Source organism: Lynx canadensis, chromosome X (genome assembly GCF_007474595.2).
Source record: "Lynx canadensis isolate LIC74 chromosome X, mLynCan4.pri.v2, whole genome shotgun sequence".
NCBI classification, from domain to species: Eukaryota; Metazoa; Chordata; class Mammalia; order Carnivora; family Felidae; genus Lynx; species Lynx canadensis.
Window position 1 is genome coordinate 39,373,454 of NC_044321.2, and position 17,039 is coordinate 39,390,492.

A 17,039-nucleotide genomic window follows, 5' to 3' on the forward strand; every position below is an offset into this window, starting at 1 on the left:
ACACAAATTCAGCAAAGTCACAGGATATAAAATCAGCATGCAGAAATCTGTTGCATTTCTATACACCAGCAGAAAAAGAAATCAAGGAATTAATCCCATTTACAGGGGCACCAAAACCAATAAGACGCCTAGGAATAAGCCTAACTAAAGAGGTAAAAGATCTGTACTGTGAAAACTATAGAAAGCTTATGAAAGAAATTGAAGACGACACAAAAAAATGGAAAAAGATCCCATGCTCCTGGATAGGAGGAACAAATATTGTTAAACTGTCGATACTACCCAAAGCAATCTACACATTTAATATGATCCCTATCAAAATACCACCAGCATTCTTCACAGAGCTAGAACAAACAATCTTAAAATGTGTGTGGAACCACAAAAGCCCCTGAATTGCCCAAGCAATCCTGAAAAAGGAAAACAAAACTGGAGGCATCATGAGTCCAGATTTCAAGCCATATTACAAAGCTGTGCTTATCAACACAGGACGGTAGTGGCACAAAAACCGACACATAGATCCATGGAACAGAATAGAGAACCCATAAATGGGCCCACAACTATATGGTCAACTCATCTGTGACAAAGTAGGAAAGAATATCCAATGGAAAAAAAGTCCCTTCAACAAATGGTGTTGGGAAAACTGGACAGCAACAGGCAAAAGAATGAACCTGGACCACTTTCTTATGCCAAACACAAAAATAAATTCAAAGTGGATGAAAGACCTAAATATGAGGCAAGAAAACATCAAAATCCTAGAGGAGAACACAGGCAGCAATCTCTTTGACCTTGGCCGTAGCAACTTCTTACTAGACACATCACCCAAGACAAGGGAGACAAAAACAAACATGAACTCTTTGGACTTCATCAAGATAAAAACCTTCTGCACAGCAAAGAAAATCAACAAAACTAAAAGGCAGCCTAGGGAATGGGGGAAGATGTTTGCAAATGACATATCTAATAAATGGTTAGTATCCAACATCTATAAAGAACTTCTCAAACTCAACCCCCTCCTAAAAAAAACAAACAACAAACAATCCTGTTAAAAAATGGGCAGAAGACATGAATAGACAATTTTGCAATTGTCTATTGTAAAATCCACATGGCTAACAGACACAGGAAAAGATGCTCAACATCACTCATCGTCAGAGAAATACAAATCAAAACCACGATGAGATAGCACCTCACACATTGTAAGAATGGCTAAAATTAACAACGCAGGAAACAACAGGTGTTGGTGGGAACGGTGAAGAAGGGGGATCCTCTTACATTGTTGGTGGGAATGCAAACTGGTGCAGCCACTCCGGAGAACAGTCTGGAGGTTCCTCAAAAGACTAAAAATGGATCTACCCTACAATCCAGCAGTTGCACTATTAGGTATTTACCCAAAGGATACAAAAGTACAGATTCGAAGGGGTACATGCGCCCCGATGTTTATAGCAGCACTATCAACAATAGCCAAACTATGGAGAAAGTCCAAATGTCCATCGACTGATGAATGGATAAAGAAGATGTGGTATAGATATGCAATGGAATTTTAGCCATCAAAAAGAATGAAATCTTGCCACTTGCAACAACGTGGATGGAACTAGAACTTATTATGCTAAGCGAAATAAGTAAATCAGACAAACATCACATGATTTCACTCATATGTGGAATTTGAGAGAAGTGACAGATGAACATAAGGGAAGTGGGGGGAAAAAGAAGAAAGGGAAGCAAGCCACAAGAGACTCTTTTTTTAAATTTCTTCTTTTTTTACGTTTATTAATTTTTGAGAGAGAGACAGATTGTGAGTGGAGGAGGGGCAGAGAGAGAACGGGAGACACAGAATCCAAAGCAAGCTCCGGGCTCCGAGCTGTCAGCACAGAGCCCGATGCGGGGCTCGAATTCACGAACCATGAGATCATGACCTGAGCGGAAGTTGGACACTTAACCGACTGAGCCACCCAGGTGCCCCAAACCACAAGAGATTCTTAACGATAGAGAACAAATTGAGGGTTGACAGAGGGAGGTGAGTGGGGATGGGCTAGATGGGTGATGGGCATTAAGGAGGGCACTTGTGATGAACACTGGGTATCGTATGTAAGTGATGAATCACTGAATTCTACTCCTGAAACCAATATTGCACTGTAGATCAACTAACTAGAATTTAAATACATCCATCGAAAGCAAAAATAAGCACGTGGGAAGATATCAAATTAAACAGCTTCTGCACACACCAAAACGAAACAATCAATAGAGTCAAAAGGCAACCTACAGAATTGGAGAAAATATTTGAAGACTGAAATAGATATATACCTGAAAGGAGTTAATGTCCAAAATATAGAAGGAACTCCTAAAACTCAAGAGCAGAAGCAAACAAACAGTAACAATCCAATTTATAAGCGGGCAAAGGACATAAACAGCCATTTTTCCAAAATAGACATACAAATAGCCGACAGATGTATGAGAGGGTGCTCGACATCACCAGTCATCAGGGGAATGTAAATCAAAACCACAAAGAGATATCACCTCACACCTGTCAGGATGACTATTAGAAAAACGACAAGAGGAAATGAGTGTGGGCAAGGGTATGGAAAGAAGGGAACCCATCTACACTGTTTTCGAAATGTAAATTTGTACAATCATTGAGTAAAACAGTACGGAGTTTCCTAAAAAAAAAAAAAATTAATCATAGAACTACCAAGTAAATCCAGAAATTCCCTAGGGTCATTGCAGCATTATTGACAATAGCCGAGGTATGAAAACAACCTAAGTGTCCACTGATGGATGAATGGATAAAAAATATATTATATCTTACACGCGTGTATTATATCTATTTAATGAAATGCTATTCAGCTATAAACATGAAGGAAATCTCGTCATTTTCAACAACATGGGTGAACCGTGAGGACATTATGCTAAGTGCGGTAAGTCAGACAGAGGAGGACACATACTATAAGATCTCACTTATATGTGGAATCTAACAAAGCCCAACTCCAGTGTTTACCAGGAGCCGGGGAGAGGCAGGTTAGGTTGGGGGGAATGAAGAGATGTTGACCGGAGCATGCACACTTGAAGTTTTAAGAGGAGTACATTCTGGGGACGTCCCGTAAGCATGGGACTATAGTTAACAAAACTGCCTTGTATACTTGAAAGTTGCTAAGAGACTGATTCTTAAATGTTCTCTCCATAACAACAACAAGAACAGAAACAACCAAATGGTACTTATGGGAGGCAAAGGATGTGTTAACTGCCCTTTCCATGGTAAGCATTTTGCAATATATAGGAATACGAAATCCTCACAGTGCACCCCTTAAACTTACACAATGTTATATATTACCCGTATCTCAGTAAAGCTGGAAAATGTGTGTCTGTTCCCAAATTCCACTCTTTATAAGGATACCAGTTCCATACTGGATTAGGGACTCATCCTACCTCAATATGACCTCCTCTTTTTTTTTTTTTTTTTTTTTTTTTTAAATTTTTTTTTTCCACGTTTATTTATTTTTGGGACAGAGAGAGACAGAGCATGAACGGGGGAGGGGCAGAGAGAGAGGGAGACACAGAATCGGAAACAGGCTCCAGGCTCTGAGCCATCAGCCCAGAGCCCGACGCGGGGCTCGAACTCACGGACCGTGAGATCTTGACCTGGCTGAAGTCGGACGCTTAACCGACTGCGCCACCCAGGCGCCCCGACCTCCTCTTAACTCTCACTAGTTAAGTGTCATCCTCAATGACACTATTTCCATGTAAGGTCACATCCCAAGGTACTGGGGGATAGGACTTAAATATGTGAATTCGGGGGAGGGAACGTAAGTCGATCCATAAACATATGTTTCCATTATACACATCAATTATAGCTAATGGATAGGTAGGTAGGTAGTGAAAGCCTGAAACATCATGGAAATGTTATGTACCAATTCAAGGACAGTGATTACCTCCAGAGAGGGAGGGAGACAGGAAGAAAGGTTTAGGGATGGAACTCTCATAGTCTCCTTAACCTTATCTTAAAAAAGCAAAGCAAAACAAAACAAAACAAAACAGTTCTATTAGGGCAAAATAACTGTTAAATCTGAGCTCTGAGTGACCGGTATATAGACGTATGTTGCATTATTTTCTAACCTCTTGGGAGTGTTTGATACTTTGTATCTATAAAAAAGTAATTCATTCTGGGGCGCCTGGGTGGCTCAGTCGGTTGGGCGTCCGACTTCAGCTCGGGTCATGATCTCTCACGTTCGTGAGTTCGAGCCCCGCGTCGGCTCTGTGCTGACAGCTCAGAGCCCGGAGCCCGCTTTGGATTCTGTGTCTCCCTCTCTCTCTGCCCCTCACCTGCTTGTGCTCTGTCTGTCTCTCTCTCTCTCCCTCCCTCAAAAATAAATAAACATTAGGGGCGCCTGGGTGGCGCAGTCGGTTAAGCGTCCGACTTCAGCCAGGTCACGATCTCCCGGTCCGTGAGTTCGAGCCCCGCGTCAGGCTCTGGGCTGATGGCTCAGAGCCTGGAGCCTGTTTCCGATTCTGTGTCTCCCTCTCTCTCTGCCCCTCCCCCATTCATGCTCTGTCTCTCTCTGTCCCAAAAATAAATAAACGCTGAAAAAAAAAAATTAAAAAAAAAATAAATAAACATTAAATTTTTTTTTAAAGTAATTCATTCCTTCATTCATTTTCTTGAAAGAAGTTACAGAGGACTGACTCACTAAGCTCAACAACACAGATAGCCCTTCCTCCAACAATGAGAGTTATGTCATTGTTTTTACATTTTAAAATCAAATGAAGCGTCGCTGTGATTTTAGTGATCCTGTTATTTATAAAAATCTATATCTTTAAAGACATGATTACACTCAATGGGCTAAGATGCTCCCGTCATGAGATATTAAGCCGCGTCTGAGACAGGCAAAGAGAAAAAAATTCTAACCCCACAGTTTATGCTTGTGCCATGGCCTACCCATTGTGGCTAGAACGGGGGTAGAAACACGCAAAATCTTCCGAATCTTTCTTCCTCCTACCCTTTATCTCTGCGTCTTTTGAAAGGTGGGCTTGTAAAGTTCAGTTCATCTAAGTCCCATCTGTAAATGTGTTTTCTACTTAATGCTGGCTGCATCTATTTACACAAATTAAGAGGATACCTGAGTCCAAGGACCTCAGAGTCTAACCCTGCTTTGCCAATAGCCAACTGCTTGCTTTGGGGCAAGCTTTATTGGTTTGTTTTTTGTTGTTGTTGTTGTTTTTCATCCAGAAAACAAAAGATTTGAATTGTTCTGAGATCTAAATGTGTTAAGAAACACAAAGATGATTTATGTAATTTGTGAAAATGTCAAACTTTCAGTTGAATATTCAGTTACGTGATGAGTTACCGTAGCTGATGTGATGAACTTTTTCTCAGAGTGGAATACAATCGCTTGTTTGTTCTGGCAACCTGGAGACACAATCTCTGTTAATCTGACCCAATCACACAGCCCCCCCCCCCAACGTAACATTATGCACACATCGAGACTCCTGTAGCGCCTTGACAATGATAAAACACATGTCCCGGGAAGGAAAAAGACGTCTCTGTAAAATCTTGATGTCAGATGCAGCTTTCATCCAGGAGTCTTGAGCATGATTTTTTTCCTGAGCGGAACTTGATGAAGTCTTGGCCCCTTAATCCCTCTCTGCAAGAAAGCCAATCATACCGACTATATCCTAGGTTTTATGGAAGATTTTGGGGGGCCACAGGGAAGAAGCGGGTTAGATGACACACAGTGTTCCACGTGAATACTCCCAAACAGAACCACCTCTGCTCCGAGACTCGTCGTTGAGATTTCCGCTGCTGGCTGTCTCTCCTTCCCCAGACTTGGCCCAAATAGTGCGTAGTTCGCCTCTCCTCCTTGAGGGACTCTGGGCCTCGGAAACTCAATCCTCCCTCTCTGTATCCTTACTCAAGGATCTTTTCAACAAAGCTGGTCTGTGCTACAAAGAAATTCTTCTTGAAGAAGAATTTGAAGGTAAACTTTTGCACCTGTAGGCATTATGCAGACACAGATCCTTTGCCTATTAATGGCTGTATTTAATGTGCAAGCAGCCTGCTTGAGGCTCAGGTCTCGATTATGTACCAAGCCTTGGACTTCTGCCTCCAGAAATGGTGCCCCTCACCCCCAATGCAGCACACGCAACAGACCTTCCAGGCTACCTCCCAGGCACCAAAATTATTAGCTGACGCTGAAGTTGCCTTGGACCCAGCCCCTAATTGCATCAGAACCTGGCTACTTGAAGACTGGCTTTCTTAATCTATCCAAACTCAATTGGAAACATCTACTTCATTAAATAGGAAAGTGGTTAACATTGTGCAAGTACAATTTTCTCAGATGATTAGACGCTTTTTCTTTTGAAATGAATAAATAAAAGGGAAAGAGGGGCAGAAGAATAATGGTACAGGTTTTACTTTTCTAAAGTTGGAATAAAATTAGCATAATTTCCCTTTTATTAAGCTACAGTAGATAGAAGGCACATTATAGACCCTGTAGGTGGAGTTGTGGGTGGACACAGAAGAGGGGTAATGAGAGAGCATTGAAAATACAGCTGAAATAATGAATCAGGCTGTAGAATGGAAGGATCCCTGATTTGATCACAGACAAAGGGGATGGAGAATAGAGACTACAAAAAGAACAAGGAACACTTCACCGTTGATGTGGGCTTCCGAAGTTATACTTTGTGCTCAGAGGGGAAGAAAGCACAATAATATCACTCATTAAACTATCTAATTTTATTCAAACTAATCGTGATGGAAACGGAAGGTACATTGGATCTGGAACAAATGTGCTAGAATGTCAGAACCTTGGGGGTAGTGGTCATTTTGCCCACCCCCCTCAAAGCACGGACAATGCAACCCTCCACATATACCTTCCCTGTGCCATTCATTGTACAGACGAGGAAAGGAAGGCCCAGGGAAGGTTTGCAGACTAAGTGGTTTTTTGAAACATTGTAGAGCTTTGTGACGCCGGCAACCAAATCTCCACGTGATTTCTACAGAGCGGGCTCCACTGCGTGACGTTAACACAGAAAGTGAATCAAGAAATTATTAACAGGATTGGGCCAATCGATCTAGATTCTTAAAGGATGTATACAGACGAGGAAGTGACTCGGAATCCGTGATTTCTTCACCTGATCTGTGCCAGGAATAATATTTAGATGGCCCCATTGTTTCAGCTACAAATCTGGAAAGCCCGAGAGTTACCTGGACAATATTTTCCCTCCCCACACATAGGCAGTTAAATACCAAAGTCTCTGGCCCAAAATGCATCCTGGGATGTCACCTTCTCAGCCAGCTTTCTCTCTGTGTCTCCCACACAACGGTCCCACTCTTGAAATTTTCTCCCTGCTCGGGATCTTCTTCTCAGTCTCCTCCCAGACTTTCTTACTTCCCACTCACGCATCGTTTACCGCTCCCCATAGTCCCTACTCTCTTCTTCTCATTATGATTCCTCTTGACAGCTACTGAGAGATGCTTTGATGGCCCACTAAATATGAGGCCCAATTTTTCCTTAATGTAAAAAAGGTAGATCCCCCTTACTCAAAGACAAGGGCCATTCTTCTCCAGAAACATAATTCATGGTGTGGTTTCCCGCCCCCCCCCCCCCAGAGATTTTCTTCCTAGAGAAGAGGGATCTTCTGTATATATTAGGATGAGCCGTTCTGACGCAGTTACAAAAAAATAGTAAAAAGTGAGGTTTTCCCTGAAAACAAAGGGAAACCCTGGATCCTGCTACAAGGTCCGCTTCTTCCCACCATGGATAATCTTAGATAATCCCATAATCTCTTCGTCCCTTCTTGAGCCTCTCTGCAGGAATTCTGGCTGTGCTTAAAACAACTCACCTGAGATCGTGCTGTTCTCAGCCACCTTAGCTGGTGGAGACTTTCAGCTAGTCTTTGATTCAGCACCTTATTTGTCATGCTTATAACGTCTGAAATCATTGTTATGTCTGTTTTCTTACATTTAAATTTCGGTTGCGTTCTCTCAGGGCAGCAACTCTGTTGCTCCTGGTTTGGTGTCACTCCCAGTGACAGTTTCTGGCTCATAGCATGTGCTCAATAAATACTTGTTGAATGTTGGGTAAGTGACCTAATACAAGGTTGGCGATCAGGGTTCTGCCACTTACGGACGGCTCTCTAGGGTGACAACTTATCTGTACATATGGCCCAGAAACATCACTAGCCACCTGAATTGAGGATGTTGGGCTGAGCCAAGAGGTTGTCTAACCTTCTGTGGGCAAGAAATTTGCCCCTATGCCACCTATGGTAGACCGAATCGTGGAAATCAATTCTTCACCCTTCCTATCCTCGTGCTTTCTGTGGCCTTTGATTTTAGATTCAGTCATGTCTTGCTTTGGCCAACGTGGGCTGAAGTGATGCTGAGTCAATCCTGAGCCCAGACCTTAAGAGCCTTTGCATGTTTCTGTGAAGAGCTGAGCCGAACTGGAAAAAAAATCTGAGCTTCCAGGTAGTCAGTTAACAAGCCCAAAGGGGCGCCTGGGTGGCTCAGTCGGTTGAGCGTCTGACTTTGGCTCAGGTCATTATCTCACGGTCCGTAGGTTCGAGCCCCGCGTCGGGCTCTGTGCTGACGGCTCAGAGCCTGGAGCCTGCTTCGGATCCTGTGCCTCCCTCTTTCTCTGCCTTTCCCGCACTCACTCTCTGTCTCTTTCTCTCTCTCTCTCTCTCTCTCTCTCAATAATACAATAAATATGGGATGAGCACTGGGTGTTGTATGGAAACCAATTTGTCAATAAATTTCATATAAAAAAAAATAAAATAAAATAAAATTCTAATTTTGCAACTGAGAAAAAAAAAAAAGAAAGAGGTTTACAGATACAGATATATCTGAGAGAGATGGGCAGCTGTTATCATAATAATATGGGATTATTATTCCAAAAAATAAATAAATTACACATTATTGTTCAAAAAAAAAATAATACAATAAATAAATGTTAAAAAGATTTTTAAAAAAAGATAACAAGCCCAAAGGAAATAACAGCCAAGCATTTAATCACTTACTGTGGTATTATAAGCAAGAGACTAAACAGTAGAAAGTGTTAGTTTCCCCAGTGTTCCATTTTCCACCATGAAAGAGCACCAGGTGAAGGTCAGATACATCATTGGATGGGAGGAATCATCTCATTGCTGAGGGAGCCCCAAGCAAAAAACCTCCTTCCATTAGGGGGGAAGAAAGAGAAGGAAAGGTTAAGAGTGGAAAGTACTGAATATTGGGGTAGAGTGGATAAAATATTCTTTAGAATCCCTGAAAAAACATTCTCCGTAGAGGTGACAGAGAGATGCACTAGCCAAAGGTCCCTAATAAAGAGGCCTCCGAATGGAGGTGCCTTGGCTAGGAAAGCAGATGTGCATAAGAACATGGCTGGTTGAGGGGCCCCTGGGTGGCTCAGTCGGTTGAGTGTCCGACTTCGGCTCAGGTCATGATCTCACGGTCCGTGAGTTCGAGCCCCGTGTCGGGCTCTGTGCTGACGGCTCAGAGCCTGGAGCCTGCTTTGGATTCTGTGTCTCCCTCGCTCTCTGCTCCTCCCCTGCTCATGCTCTGTCTCTCTGTCTTTCTGTCTCTCTCTCTCAAAAATAAATAAACATGAAAAAAATTAAAAAAAAAAAAAAAGAACATGGCTGGTCGGGAGGCCTGAATCCCTGACTGCAGCTCCCTTTACAGACTGTAACGCGTTATCTGTGCACCAAGTCTGGTGTGGAGAGATGACAGCTTTGGCCAATGAGGCCTGGTAGGTAGGCCCTTCGTAATGGCCAGAATGGCCGGGCCTGAAAGATCACATTTAGATGTTTGACCGAGAGCCTGACTTCTCAGTTTCCATTTGCCATGTTGGACCGCTGCCATTACGATGAGAAGAGCTTCCTCGAGTAGCTACTGCCTCTTTATCCTGGGTCCCAGAATGAACACATACGGAGTAGAGCCACGCCAGTTGACTTAAAGACATACAGTTAGAGGGTAGAGCTGCCCTAGCCATGAGAAAATGAAGGCGAACCATCAAGTGGAGCCCAGCCTGCATCAGCAGAGCCAATTTAACTGATCCATAGATCCGTGAGAATAAAGGCTGGCTAATTTCAGCCACTAAGTTTGGGGTGTTTGTTACACATTATTGCGGCCACTAAGTTTGGGGTGTTACCCATTAGTGTGGCATAGCTAATAGATACACTACCCTCTCTCCAGCCGTCATGGGTGTGGGCCTCTGCCAGACGTCCTTATTTCAATCAAATGTTACCAAAGATGTAAAGAGACTGGGGAAAAAAAAAAAAAAAACACCACTCACAGTGAGAAGACGAATGAATCAATCAAGAGAAGTCCAGAAATGATAGAGCTTAGTAGACAAAGACATTTAACTTGTTAACAAATGTTCAAGAAGCTAGATGACAGATTGGACATGTTGAAAATGGGAGATAAAACAAAGACATCAACTGGGCTTTTAATTCTAGAGATAAAAAGACTACAATTTCTAGGCACTGTATAGAATTAATGGCAGATTAGACATTGCAGAATGTCTAGTACTGACCTTGAACACATAGCAATAAAAAACGTCCAAGAAGATGGGAAAAATAATAGAACGTTAATGGTTGTACAACAATTTCTAGCAGCCTAATGTATGTGAAATTGGAGTCCTCGAAGGAGAGGATTTGGGGGAAAGGAGGAGAAAAAAGCCCCTGAAAAAATAATAGCAAAAAAATTTTGATGCAAACTATAGGTGAACATATTTTAAAAGTTCAACAAATCCCTAACACAAATAACAGAGAGAAAATTACATCGAGGCGCATAATAAATTTCACAAAACAATTGAGAAAGAAAAGAAATCTAAAAAGTACCCAGAGAAAAAGACACATTAAGTCCAGAGGAACAAAGGCACGACATATTCAAAGCATTGAAAGAAAAACAACTGTCCACGTAGAATTCTTTCCCAGTGAAAATATATTTCAAACTTAAGGCAAAATAAAGGCATTTTCAGACACATAAAAGCTGTGCTCTAAAAAGTAAATTCCTTCAAGAGGAAGGAAAATGATTTGAGATATACATCTGGATCTACACAAAGTCAGGAAGATCAGCGGAAATAATAACTACATGGATGAATATTAAAAATAAGTTCTCATTGCTTAAATCCCTTTTGTTTTTAAAAAATTTTTAACTTTTATTTATTTTTGAGACAGAGAGAGACAGAGCATGAACGGGGGAGGGTCAGAAAGAGAGGGAGACACAGAATCTGAAACAGGCTCCAGGCTCTGAGCAGTCAGCACAGAGCCCGACTCGGAGCTGGAACTCACGGACCGTGAGATCATGACCTGAGCTGAAGTCGGCCGCTCAACCGACTGAGCCACCCAGGCGCCCCATCTTAAATCCCTTTTAAGATATTATTGATGGTCTAAAGCAGGAATTGGAAATCTTTTTCTGTACAGAGCCCAGTCCAAAGTATTTTACGCTTGGTAGCTTATATGGTCTCTGTCACAACTACTTAATGTTGCTGTTTTTGCATGAAAGCAGCCATAAGCAATACGCAAATGAGTACATGTCACTATTTTCCAATAAAACTTTATTTACAAAAACAGATGGTGGTCTGGACTTGACTCATGGGCTATAGCTTACCAAACCTTGGTTTAAAACAAAAATAACAATATATTGGAGGGTTTATAACATATATAAACATAAGATAGATGCCCCCCAAAAGGCACAATGACTGGAAGGGAAAAAGGAAAATATATGTAACAGAAAGGCTGTTATACTACCCGTGAAGTGTAGCATTTGAGGATAGACTAGTATAACGTAAGGATGTACATTATAAAACCTAGAGCAGCCACCAAAATAACAAAACAAAGCATTATAGTCAATAATTCAACAAAGGAGATAAAACAGAATCACAAAAAATCAACCGAAAAGAAGGCGAAAAAGAGAGCTGAACAAAGAACAGTTCGAAGAAAATAAATAGATGTTTGACTTAAACACAATCAATAATCAAATAAAATATAAATGATCTTGACACTCCCATTAAAACTTCATAAAGGCTCAGATTAGGTTTAAAAAATCAGGATCAAACTATGCTTTGCCTATAAATAGCTTAAAAATTCAAAGTGTGAAATGGCAGACCATGATAACACTAATCAAAATAAAGCTGAAGATACATTCATATCAAAGTAGATTTCAGAAAAAGTAACATTACTAGGGATAAAGACAGTAAGCTTGTAAGTGGGTCAGTTCATCAAGAGAACACATCAATCCTAAACATGTATTCACCTTAAAACTGAACATCCATACTGAAAAGTTTAACTGTATTTGCAAACAATATGTCATCCGTGAATAAAATCCTATAAATAAAAATGCGGCATGAATGCATAAATGGCTTAGCAAGGTGACAGGATTTTATATTAATGTGCAAAAATCAACAGTATTCCTATAGGCAAGCAACAAAAATCAGCAACTGAAACTCAAAAACAATACCATTCACAATAAGATATAGAAAATACTTGGGGATAAACGTGACAAAATATATGTGAGACCGGCACACTGAAACGTATAAACCATCATCAAGAGAAATTAGAGAAGACTTAATAAATCAAAAAGTATACACAAAAATAAACCCCAAATGGATGAAAGGCCTAAATGTGAAACGGGACACCATCAAAACCCTAGAGGAGAAAGCGAACAACAACCTCTTTGACCTCAGCTGCAACAATTTCTTGCTCGACACATCTCCAAAGGCAAGGGAATTAAAAGCAATAATAAACTATTGGGACCTCATCAAGATAAAAAGCTTCTACACAGCAAAGGAAACAATCAACAAAACTAAAAGGCAACCGACGGAATGGGAAAAGATATTTGCAAATGACATATCGGATAAAGGGCTAGTATCCAAAGTCTATAAAGAACATACCAAACTCAAACCCGAACAACAGGTGTGAGATCCCCTCTATCAGAATAAGCTCCCCTCTATTTCTAATGGGTACTGTGTTTTCTCAAATGCTTTTTCTGCTTCTACTGAGGCGATCATTTGTTCTTTGTTATATGATATTAATTAACGTTTTGGATTTTAAACCGACTTTCCACTTTGGCATCCCATTTGGTTATGATGCATAATCCTTCTTATATGTAGCGGAGTTTGGTCTCCTGCTATTTTGTTGTGGATTTTTACATGTCTATTCATAAGATGTATGGGTCTGCAGTTTCCTTGTGATACATTCTTCTGGTTTTGGTACCAAGGTTGGGAAGTGTTCTTCCTCTCTTTCTTTTGGAAGACTTTGTAAAGAACTGCTATTCGTTTGCTTTAACTGTTTGGTAGAATTCACCAGTGCAGCCGTCTGGGCCTGGCCTTTTCTTTTAGGTAGTTTTTTGATGACTAATTCAATCTTTTAACTGCCCTAAGTCCACTCAAATTGTCTAGCTTTTCTTGAGTCACATTCGGTGGTTCATGAGTTTTCTAGAAATTTAGCCATTTCATTTAAGTCGTGTTGTCTAATTTATTTTCATATAATTGTTCATTGTACTTATAATCCTTGCTAAACATTTGTCAATTTTATTAATTTTATTAAAGCTCATTCTTTCCAAAAAACCAGTCCTCGGCTGCACTGATTTTCTTTATTTTTTTATATTTTCTATTTCATTCATTTCTGCCCTAATAATTTTTTCCTTCCTTCTTCTCACTCTAGGTTTAGTTTGTTCTTCTTTTTTCCAATGCCTTCAGGCAGAAAGTTATTAATTTTCACTGATGTTAGATTATTTTCTAATTTTCTTTGGGATTTCTTCTGTGAACTATTGGTCGTTGATGTGAGATTTATGTGAGTGCTGTTTAATTTCCATCTTTTTGCAAGTTACCCTACTACTGGTTTTTAAATTTTATTCCCTTGTGGTCTGAGAACATACTTCGTATTATTTCTATCCTTTTAAACGTAATTAGGTTTGTTTTAGCGTCTATCTTGGAAAATGTTCCATGTGCATGTGAGAAGAATGTGTATTCTGTTGTCTTGAGGTGGAGTTTTCTACAGATGTCTGTTAGGTATAGTTGGTTTACAGCGTTGTTCTTTTTTATTTTAAATTCCAATATAATTAATAGTGTTATATTAGATTCAGGTGTACAATATAGTGATTCAGCACGTCCATACAACACCCGGTGCTCATCACAGCAAGTGCCTTCCTTAATCCTCATCACCGATTTAACCCATCTCTCCACTCACCTCCCCTCTGATAAGCATCATTTTTTTCTCTATAGTTAAGAGTTTGTTTCTTGGTTTGCCTCTCTCTTTCTTCCTTTACTCATTTGTTTCTTAAATGCCACATATGAGTGAGACCATGTGGTATTTGTCTTTCTTTGGCTGACTTCTTTCGCTTGGCATGAACCTCTAGCTCCATCCATGCCATTGCAAATGACAAGATTTCATTCTTTTTTATGGATGAATAATGTTCCATTGTGCATAACTGCCGATATCGTTGGAATGGTTATACTACCCAAAGCAATCTACAGATTTAATGCATCCCTATCAAAATACCAACAACATTTGGTAACAACAAAAAATCCTAAAAGTTATATGGTACCGCAAAAGACCCCGAATTGCCCAAGCAATTTTGAAGAGGAAGAGCAAAGCTAGAGTTATCACAGTTCCAGACTTCAAGTTCTGTTACAAAGCTGTAGGAATTATAGCGTTTCCCAAGTCATCTATTTCCTTGTTGATTTCCTGCTCGGTGGTTCCATCCTTTGTCGAAGGTAGTTTATTGCAGTCTCCCTTTAATTCTGTCCATTTTTGCTTCTGTTGTTAGGCGCACATATCTGGAGCATAGTTTCCACCTCACTGAGCTGGGAGGGGGGAAGATGGGCATAGGTGTTGGTTCAAATACCATAGAGTCTTGCAGTCTCACTGAGTTTTTGTAGATTTTCTTGAAAAACATTTCTTCATTTCTCATATGTCCTGGGAACAATTTTCAGAGACTTTAAATGGTTGTTTTCAAACTAATTTTTACCAGTTTAACTGAGAAGCATATCCACAAAGCCTATGATGTTGTCATGTCAGAAGTGACATCCTTAGAAATTTTTTTTAAGTTAAATATATATATCCACCATAGGAACTGGCCATTCCACACTTGATTATTTATCGAAAAGAATACATATGTCTATACAAAGACTTGTACACGAATGCTCCCAACAACTTTATTTGTAATAGTCCCCAATTGGAAATAACTCAAATGTCCTTTAACAAGTGAATATATATATGAATTATGATATATCAGTACATCAGAATACTACTCAGCGATGAAATAGGGTGAACTATTTGTACACACAACAGCATGGATGAATCTCAAAATAATTGCACTAAGTGAAAGACGTGAGACCAAAAAAAAAAAAACAAACCACACGTACCCTATGATTAGTTTTATACAACCTACTAGAAAACGTAAACTAACTAGTAGCAACAGAAAATACCATAGACGAGATTCACTGGGAGTGATTGGAGGGAGGGATAATAACGAAGTGTGAAGAAACCTTTCAGTGTGATGGACATGCTAATTATCTTCATTGTGGTGATTCACGAGCTAATATATGTGTCAAAACATGAAATTGTACGCTTCAATTTTTTTTAATTTTTTTAATGTTTATTTTTGAGAGAGAGAGAGAGAGAGAGAGAGAGAGAGACAGAATCTGAATCAGGCTCCAGGCTCTGAGCTGTCAGCACAGAGCCCCATATGGAGCTCGAACCCAGGAGCCATGAGGTCATGGCCTGAGCCGAAGTCGGCCACCCAACCGACTGAGCCACCCAGGTGCCCCAAAATTGTGCACTGTAAATATGTGAAGTTCGTTGTAAGGCAGTCATGCCTCAATGAAGTGGTTAAACTAAGGATTGATGGGGGCATGGGGGAGAGGGGAAAGTGGGTGACGGGCATGGAGGAAGGCACTTGTTGGGATGCGCACTGGGTGTTGTATGGAAACCAATTTGACAATAAATTATATTTTTTAAAAAGTTCCATTCTTCTTCTTCTTCTTCTTCTTCTTCTTCTTCTTCTTCTTCTTTCTTCTTCTTCTTTTCTGAACATCTCTGGTCCTGGGAGGAAACAGCAAATTTCCTCTTGCTCAAGGTGACTTTTCTTCTTTTTCTGTGTGTTTCCCACTTCTGAGGAACCACCCAAACCACTGTACTCTTCTTTTTTTCCTCTCCTTTTGGTGCTTGGTCTCCTCTCTCATCTGTAATTCACCTGTGCCCTCAATCCATTCAATTTCATTTCTCTGTTCATTTCTTTATCCATTCAACAAACATTTGTTGGGCACCTGCTTGATGTCACATGCGATGCTAAGTTCTAGACATAAAAAAAAAGAAACATGGTTCCCATTGCCAAGGAACTCATTGTCTAGTAGGGTGGAAAGACACATATACAAAAATTACTAGAAGTCTTAAGTAATATAGAAGTTTACACAATACACAATAGGGCACAAAGAAGGAAATAGTAGTGGGTATTTTTGGTTTTGTGTCCCTTGAGTATTCATTCACACTAATCGGGTAACCACAGCCTGATTTCCTTCTGGGGAATTACCTTTCTCCACTGTGTGCTGTGTCAGCGTGACTATGGGTCTAAGGCGACTGTGTCTTCCCTGACCAAGAGGACTGTATATAACCCAGGATGGAATACAGGGTTTCTCCATGGGTTTTTCATCTTGAGAAATTCAAGGATGGAAAAACAGATACAGTTGGCTTATTCCAAAACTACCTCTTGGGCCAGATGGTCATATTCTAATTCCTGCTCCCTAGATCCCGGATCTGTCCTGATGTCTGTCTATTTCTGAATCTGGTACTCCAACCTTGCAATTATATATGTGATCCACTTCTAATAAATTTCCTTTTTTTTTTTCCTAAATAAACCCAAGTCAGTTGCAGGTGCTTCTAAAGAGCCCTAAATGGTATAGCTTTATGGAAGAGAAGGTGCTGAAGTTATTAACATGGATATGGTACAGATGGACCCTAGATAAAACTGAAGCTGGGGAGATTCACAAGGGCCAGACCCTGGAGTCTCTTAGGATAACGACAAGGGGATTTTCAACTAGAAAGTAATCAATCAA